Genomic DNA, 9,943 nt, shown 5'->3' with positions numbered 1-9,943 from the left:
GGTCACAATTTAATCAGCTCTATCTAGTGTTGGAAAGCTACCCGACTTATCGAGTCTACCCAACCACAGGCATCCAATGGTCGGGATCGAAGCCTCCCACTTTCCTTGATGGGTCTGCTTAGCCTTCTAATTAACAAAGCATACTACCACACTATTTGGACATATAAAATTAGCATCCTTTTATTACTCTGCTAAAGTAGGTTCGTTAAACTCGATCTTTACATATAACAAACAATTCAAAAATCAGATACTTTATTTCACCATCACTCCGCAAAGTGATACAAGACCGTCTTTTTGGAGAAAGACAACGTCCACCTAGGATATGACCTAGCAATCCCTCGGGATTTGGCTGTATGTGATCGCACTCCATCTACGGTCAACAAGGAATTTGCTGGCTTAGAGCCCCTCTAAGCTTCCTTGAGCCTCCGAAGCCGTCCTACATAACAGTGGCACTTAACACTTGGCCCTTTTCTCTCTCAGGTGCTCGAGAGATCTAAAAACCAAAAACACCTACCTCCCTCGGAAGCGTAGGACCCCCACCCGCACACAAGTGAGTTTTTTCACACTGCGCAAAGTGTAGAGGAGCATTGGGTTGGGGACGCCAATGTCCCGAACCACCATAATCCACAAAGCGTCTGGCTGTGCAAGCCTGGAATTATAAGAGCCATAACTCATCATTCACAAATCCAAATGCAGATCTAACATAGTTGTCAACGAGATGCATAGAATCTATCCCCTTCATCAATTTCTGTGTTCCTTCCTAAAAAGCATTTGATAATACTAACATGCTTTTACAAGTCTAAGTAAGTTCTAACTAATCGTGATCCTTTTCTTATGTACTAACCTGATTATCTCCGTTTGGTCATCCATCGTGATTACGGGTTATAGAAGCAACCTCAATTTGTTGTGGGATGGCTGGTTCTTCGGTTTGATCGGGTTCGGGATTAACTTCTGCTTGTGCTTCAGCATCGTGTAGATTTCCCTCAACAGCAATGGCGACCACTTCTTCGTGTTGGGAAGCTCTCTGAGCATGACCTCGCTTAGCATCTTGACATCTCTTAGGAGCCATGGAAGAAGCTTGATGGGTTCGGGTAGTGCTTCCGCGTAAGAGTGGAGAGAGAGAGAGAGAAAGAGAGAGAGAGAGAGAGAGAGAGAGAGGGGCTAATTGCAGTAAAGCTTCGTCTCGTCAATAGCAGCAGAGAGACTTCTGCATGGATCGTTGTGTATTTGTGTGTGGTCCTGACATGACACTCTACCCCTTTTTATACAATAACCAAGGGGAATAAAAAGATGACATTTTCTTTTTAATAATTTTGATGGCCTCATCGATGATAAAGAAGGAACGCTTTCTTTTAGCGTTTTTTTGACGACGTGGTCGATGACGTCAGGGAAGGACTCCATTTTCGTAGCGCAAGGATACCAATTTAACAAACATAAGGGCAAGCACCGCACATCTCGTCGTTGAGCGGCATCACGCCAAGGTGGCAACCAAGGCATAGACCTTGGCATCTTGTCCTTAGCATACTTGGCACCCGGCTACAAAGGCTTCATTGGCACCGTTGGTTGCATGTGAGAAGCTCCCACTAACTTGTAGGAAAATCTTCTCAGGAGGTCACCCATCTCGGCAGTGTCATCACTCAAGTGCACTTAACTGCCAAGTGACCCGCTAGGCTAGTTCTTTTTGGTGTTCTATACTACAAACATAGTTTTAATAAGCTAGTCTTGGGAGGGCTTCTTCCATGAACATCCATATATTACCTCATTAATAATAACAATTATCCTCATAGGTAGAGCCAGTTTCATATATTTTTTTTAAATGTGCAACATAAATGAATTTTCTTTGGAATGTATATGCACATTGTTTATTAAAATAAACTAAGTAATGGGGACATTACATGTGAGAAGGTAAGATAGGTGAGTTCACTACACCTCGAAGCTAGTCTTGTATCCCAGCTTTCTTAGGTTGGAGAGAAGAATGCAGTCGAGAAGACGAGGTGAGAAATTGTTGCCAAAGCGAGTTATAGCTTTTAAAAGAATAGAAGTACATCCAGTGTCTCAATTGTTGTACAATTAGCCCAATATATGAATATATGTGATGCATGTACCTACGATAATATGTGATCCATGTATATATGAATATATGTGATACATGTACCTACGATAATGTGTGATGTATGCATATTTACATGTGATATTTGCAAAAACACAACAATTAAATTACTCAAAATAAAGGGAATGATTATACAAATATCCAAGAGATGTATGATGCCAGGAGGCATATTCCACAGTGGATTCCTTGAGGTTTTTATTCAATGGTGGATTTCGTGAGGTTTTTCAGTGGATTCTGTAAAACTATATGTATTTTTCGGGTCTCGTACACAAGCTGGATTCCTTGTGCGAGAAGTTGATTTGTAGCTGAAGACTACTAGGTATTCACTATTGTTTATTTATTTTATTTATAAATAATTGTGAATGCTTCAGTTGATGTGTAGAGCAAGTGGCGGTGGCTTTGGGTAGCACTAGGCATTAGCATAAGTCCAAGCATAAATTTTATAATTATGATTAGTTATCTTAAGTATAACATATAATATTATGTATTTATATGATATTGTATTATGAAAATTATTAGTCTATTTGTAAGTTATAAGTTTAAACTTCTTTAGTAATACTTAGATCATTGTCCTTTGTACTATTAATTAATTTATTTATTTTAGAATATAAGATTTAAGATATGTTTTTATTGAAATAAGCTTTCTTTATGGAATACCTTGCTATTTTCTTAATGTGGTTAAGTTTAGAAGGCTTTTCTAGCTTTCTTTATAAAAGCAACAGGATTACTCGCAAAACAGGAGAAGAGTGTGAAAACTGAGTTTTTTCGTTTCTCCCTCATCCGGATCAAAATTCAAAGCTTCAAGAGCCATTCTTGAGGGTTTTGGCATGCTCTAGATGTGATGGTGATGTCAAAACGTCAAGATTTAGAGCACACAATTTTCTGCAGAGCAACTGCAGCATATTACAAGATACCTCTTAACTCTTAAAACTCTATATTTCAATTGATATTTGTACTTTCTTTGTAATTCTATGTAAGATATGAATGCAAATATCCATGTTAAACTATAATATATAATTAAGGATGGCAAACCATGGCTTTTGCCATGGGGGAGGTTGGGCCCAATCGTGCGATTTTCTCTTATCGTCCTCAATTGGTACAGTTATTCAAATCCTCTTATGTATTATAATGTTGTTTGTATTTAATAGTTGAGATGTTTGATTTGTTAGATTTTTCCAGTAAGTTCTTTGTTTATGATTGAGATTTGCCACGTGCTCCGCTTTGTAACAATGTATGTATATAGTTCATCCCTCAAAAAAATTTTACAAGGCACTAGCTTTCAAGATATTTACAATATATGCCTATAAACATTAAAATCTTACATCATCCATATAAGAATCCTACAAGCAAGGTCCCCTTCTCTGATGCAACCAAATAATAATCTTCAAATCCTTGATAATCTCACGGTGATTCGCTTTTGCATAGATAGCAACCGATTTCATCTCATCAAAGAGATTGATGGCATGCCCCTCTGCCACAATTTGTATGGCCTACATGGCTATAATGGTCCACTTCCATAATGTTGGGCCTTGGCCCCAAAACCTCCCCAAAAGCTAGTCAATTGCAAGTCTTGCAATACCTTCCAAACCACCTTATGGAAGGATGTCTTTGTATCAAAAGCTCATGATTATATTGTACTCACCTAATTTCACATAGGGTAATAACACTACCTAGTTGCCATTTTCTCTTATTTGTGGAGGCCTTCATGCCCTAAGGGAATCATGTACTATCCTAGATTACTATATTAGAGTGCAATGAAATTTAACATGCATACATTAGTAATCTATAAAATCATCATGATTATATTGTACTCACCTAATTTCACATAGGGCAATAACACTACATAGTTGCCATTTTCTCTTATTTGTGAAGGCCTTCATGCCCTAAGGGAAGCATGTACTATCCTAGATTACTATATTAGAGTGTGACAAAATTTAACGTGCATACATTAGTAATCTACCATGCACACATTTTGAATAATTTATAAAATCATCATATTCAAAATTATGGATGGATTGATAATAAAGGAACTAATGTTGCAATTACTAATCCTTAAACATTTCACACCATGTAGTCTCTACAAGGCCAATCAAGAGTAAAGTGTGTGACAAGATATGGAAACTTTTCAAATGTTTTTCATATTGAAATCATAACAAATACAATAATTAAGTAGCCAAAAAAAAAAAGAATTAGACTAAAATTGAGAGTAAAGTTTGAAAAAGCAAAGACTTCATTCAAACTGAAAAGCTATTGCAATAGTTTTATAGTTGGACAAAGTCATATGTCCTATGCATATTAAGGATACTTGTCACATGTTGGACTAATTTACTCTACATGTTGTATGTGAACTTATGCCAAGGTGCCATCCCTTTAGATTTTTTGGTAGATTTCCATCATAATGCTAAGTGGCATGATACAAGAAAAGTAAAACAACATAGCTTGCATTAATCTTGAACTTAAATATGAATGCAAAAATATTTAGCTTGTTGTTTGTAATACCCTCCCTTTCCCCTTCCCCATAACTTGTAGCTAATGGTTGGAAAAAAGGGCTACTTGTTGTAGGAGGAGGCTTGTAGTTCCAAAAGGGTCTTAAAATAGCTCATTCTATTACCTTCCTTTGGTAATATGAATAGTTTAGACTCTCTCTTAGAGATCCTCTTGTGGTAGAGCTTGGTCATGTGCTTATGCTTGGCCATGATGAGGGTAAGATATTTTCAACTTTGTGTTGGATATCTCTTTGGGAGTCCATGCCTCAAGCCTGTTGGCCCTAAGGCAAGGTAGTTCCAACTCTATTCTACTCTCTCATCAAGATAGCTTAGACTTTCTCTTAAAGATCTCCCTGATGTACAGGATAGCCATGCACTCATGCCTAGACTTGAGGGTAAGATAATTTCCTCTTTTCGAGATCACCTTGTGGTAGAGCTTGGCCATGCACTTAAGACTGGCACTAGGGGCAAGATAGTTCCAATTCTTGTTTTGGAGATCTCTTTGGGTGCATAACTTAGCCATGTGCTCAAGCCTATCCTTATGCAAGATAGCTCTCTCTCTCTCTCTTGAAGATCTCCCAAATGTAAAGCTTAGCCATATGCTTAAGCTTTGGATTTTTGGAAAATATAGTTTCTACTCTCTCATTGGAGCATGACTGCAATAGATTGCATTGGCAAGCAATGTTTTTTCATCAATTATTTGAAAGAAGGCCATGAAAATGCTAAAATGTAAGTTACATAATCCAAGGCTTTCTTGATTATTTGAACTTTTATATATTGTAAGTACTTTTAATTTTATTATTTTTCAATATAGACATGTAAAAAATTTGATTGAAGTGCTACAAAAAGTGAATCCAATGCCTCTTGATCTACTTGCACAAATGGAGTACAAACAAGTTGTGGTGAGGTTTTGATCAAAATATATCATGACAATTGATTCCATAAACTACCATAAACAAGTTGCATAATTCTACGTAATGCTGATGGTTATAGAGTCCTCATCAAGATGATAGCAATTCTTGCATATTTGGAGAGTAATTACAAATGCTAGAAGATTGGTCAAGTATCTTAATGATAGCACACATATAGGGATAATATGAAATATGCTTAAGATAGAGTTTCACTCAAAAGTTTTCCAAGGTTTGTTGCAATAGTGAGCATTTTTTTGTATATAAGAGCAAAGTTTTTCAAATACATATTTACTAATTATATACAAGAAGATCAAGGAGACAATCAAGCCACAAAGAGTGTGGAACTGTAAAAGGAAGGAGAGATACCTACAATTGTAGCAAATGAAGGGATACCATCAACACCTAAGGCAACCAAACTATCAAAGGAATGCAAAAGGACTCCTAAAAAGGATATTCCTCCTCCTAAGAAAATTCCTTTTAAAAAAGGAAATAGCTTTTATATATTGTCTTACAAGACTTTATGTATATAAATCATGAAGAGAGCAAATAGAAATTTGTTGTGATATCCAAACTTGTATTTATATTGAAAGTAAAGAGATATTTTCTTTAATATCCTTTCACTATATATTCTTATCTCTCCTCTTTGATATATGCAAAAAACTTAGCATAAATATTTGTCATTCAAGAAGTTGAATCAAATATACACCTAGTATAGATAATTTAATGTAGAAACTTACCCATTTGTTGTTAAGATGGAATGTGGATAAACATGGCAATTCAATTTCTTCATTCTATGAATCCATCATCTCTTCATATAGTATACATGATGGTCTAACCTTTAGGATCGTAATAATGTCCTCATTGAACCAAACATCAAGATCCATTATAGGATCTTTGCTAAAATCATCAAGATTCTAGTTGAAAACAACTAGGTTGCCACCAACATGGTGTCATGTACAATAATAAAAGCCAAGGATAAAATGTTGAGTAGCAACCATGTATTTACAACAAAGTCCTAATATATCTTACAAATTATCTTGCCTTCTTCTATCCTAGTATCCCATCCCCATCAACAAATTGTAAGACATCAACATATGCTAATCTATTGACTAAAAGCATGGCCTTTGATATTCTTATCTCAACATTAGAAAAGAAATCAATAAGCACATTAATAGGCATAAGCCAAGTATTCTTGCTTAGCCGATTTGAGAGATTAGATTTCAATACTATTTGTATCTCAGAAAATATTTTACATGTGTAGGTCTCATTGATTGTTGGTAGACTTGGCAAAGGCCACTTAAGGCTTATGAAATTAGGCAAAGAAAGAAAGAATATTTCTTCCCATTGGCCATGTTACATAGGGACAATATAAGAATGGTCATTAAAAAATATTACATTCTCTAGGAGCTATCCTTTTCTCCTATGTTTATGTATTTTGTCTCATATCAAACCATGTACAACATCAATAACATCAATAATAGACTCAACTAGCAACTATTCTCAATATTAGAAGGATAGACATCAACAAGATTTTTTAAGAAATTTATCATAAGAAAACCTAATATTAAAATTAAAAAAAGAAATGCATTGAGAATTAAATACTTACAATTTAGTCTACACAATGGAAGATTCCAAATGCAACTCATTGTGCATATAAACGTGTTGTACTAAACCTCTTTTATGCTATCCTTTATTTACTAAAATATTTGATTCTTCCCATTTAAGTAGAGATGAAAGAGCTCATCTCTCTCTCTTTTCCTATGTTTTGTTTATTGCATGGTAATCCAGCTATCTTTGCTAAATAATAGGAGTCCATCTTCCATCTATTTGGAATGAATTAAACATAGATATGCATGTGATTTTAGAGCTTGAACACCTTGTTAAAGGTCAAATTTTCATATCCATGCCAAAGAGGAGAGAGAGAGAGGCTACGACAAAGGAAGAAAAGATACGAGAAGAACAAAACAAAGGGAAAAAAGATAAACACTAAGATTTTTGGTACTTTGAATTTAAATTCAATTGTCATTATTGTATAATCCCAAATATGTCATTAATGTAAATTGACCAAGACCCTATGCTATTCATGTAAAGGATGTCATAATCACAAGTACGAGATGTTGAAAATAGATATTCATAATAAAAATTCATAGTAATATTGTATTCATATCTTTTTATAAATTGATTTTTTTCTTTTTCACAAAATGAGAAATTCTATTACAAAGTATTTTCTCCCATAGGTCTAGAGTACTCTCTCTTTACATCCACGAAATGAGAAATTCTATTACAAAGTATTTTCTCCCATTGGTCTAGAGTACTCTCTCTTTACATCCTAAAAGGCATTTTTGAGACCTCAAAACTCCCCTAATGCTACCAAGTTATGTTTTGGGTTGCAATGTAAACATTGAGGTGTTGATGGCCTTGAGTCGATCAAGAGTGATTGACCATTTCAGTTGTAGTCCATGTCAACTTAACACCTTGATTGCCATTGAGAGCTATACATGTATAATCCTAATGTGAATGAGGACAACTATATCAATATGAAGCCATTCTTCAAGAGTTGGGGCTCTCCTACAAGTTTTTTGGCTCATTCTCCTTACCATCATCACATACCCTTACTTTTCGCCATATCCCTTCACCATTATGTCCACACCAACCTTATACAACCTACATCTAGAATGATGGAAGGGGCGTGCCTATCATTGACCAAGGCACCTATTGTTGACCAAAGCTCTATCTAATCACCTTGCTCTTTACTCATTTCAAGAGTCTAAATGAGAGTAGCTCTCATTTTACAGAGCAACATGGACAACATGGAGATAGCTTGCATGGATAATTTCCATATATCCTAAGTTTTTAGAATTCTAACAAAGTGTATCCCATATATAAAAAGTGGTTTGTACACTAAATATTGTATATATGTTAACACATGCATTAGAAGTAATTCTTTAGTAAGCAAGTTAATGTCTATAACTTCCCTTGCAAGTAAGGCCACAATTAAAAGCCACAACATGTAATAACTCTCTTATGCAGTGCATTTACAACTTTTTAATAATTCTCTTATACAATCCATTTGTGACTTTTCAATATACACATCTTCAACACATGTGGGGGTTGGGGGTTTCGAGTTTTGTGGGGGTACCGCAGGGGGGGGGGGGGGGGGGGTTAGCATGGGGCTCATTTCACCATGTAAAGATCTTTAAATGAATGCACTTTGGTTCTCATGCAAGTGATGTGTTAAAATCCGAAGTCTATGCATATGATGGAGATTCATATATGTATTATGACATTTGCACGTGTGTAGGAGAGTGCATATGTGATGGAAGGTGTTAAAGATTATATTTTAGGGGCTGTGGGGGGGGGGGGGGGGGGGGGGGGGTGGGGGACGTGTGTGTGAAATTGAAAACGTGGAGAGAAGCACACTTCAAATTTTGACACGCTCTAGTTATAATTCAATTTTTACTCAAGTTAACATTTATGTGAGAGAGAGTGTACACACACACATACACATGGATGTACATGCTTACATGAATACGTACAAACCTATCTGTATACACACATATTCAAATGGTGGCATGCTCTACTTGTATTTCAGTTTTGACTCAAGATAACACTTATGTGAAAGAGGGGGCACACACACACACACACACAAATGCAAAGATGTACATGCATACATAGAAACATATATGTATACACACATACACATGTGCAAACACTTATAGAGAGACTACCTGCATGTGTGCGCACACATGCAGGCATCTATGCTTGTGATGGATGGCTTCATATGCATATTTGAAGTCATCCATATCCTGATGATATAAACTTATGATATTTTGATTGTTTTACAAGTACACTCATGAGTCCTTCGAGCAAAGACACATCATGTGTAGGTGCTTGGGGTTCACTATCCCTTGAGTTCTTCTATCAAGGTTTTCCAAACTCTTTTTTGGAAGTAGGTTTGATCTCCCTATATGCATGTGTTATATGAGAATGAAAATATAAGAGAGAAGGTATCATGTGTAGGTGAAACATAATATATAGCATATATGTGATCGATTGGAAGAGTGGATCTCCTTTATGAGTTAATGTGCTAACATGGGTTAACATAAGTTAGTACTATTCAAGAAGTCATATTCTTTTGCATGCAAACTCTAATTTTGATAGATTTATCTTTGTTTGTTTTACATCAATGTTCAACACATCTCTATGTATGCTACTTCTCTAAACTAGGTGATTGGGTTATTTCAAATCAAGAATGTTAATTTTGAGTCCAAAATGCATACATATAATTAATCTATATCATGTTAAGCATAATTTATATTTTTAAAAATATATTTTTTTGTTGTGTACTCTCTCTCTCTCTCTCTCTCTATCATTCATTTACTCCACCAAACCTCTTGCATCTTTTGGAATGCTTTGAGTATCTTTCATCCAATATA

The sequence above is a fragment of the Lygodium microphyllum genome, chromosome 23 (genome assembly GCF_053477565.2).
Source record: "Lygodium microphyllum isolate KBCC chromosome 23, Lygodium_microphyllum_v1.1.10, whole genome shotgun sequence".
NCBI lineage: Eukaryota > Viridiplantae > Streptophyta > Polypodiopsida > Schizaeales > Lygodiaceae > Lygodium > Lygodium microphyllum.
This window is presented reverse-complemented; position numbering follows the sequence as displayed.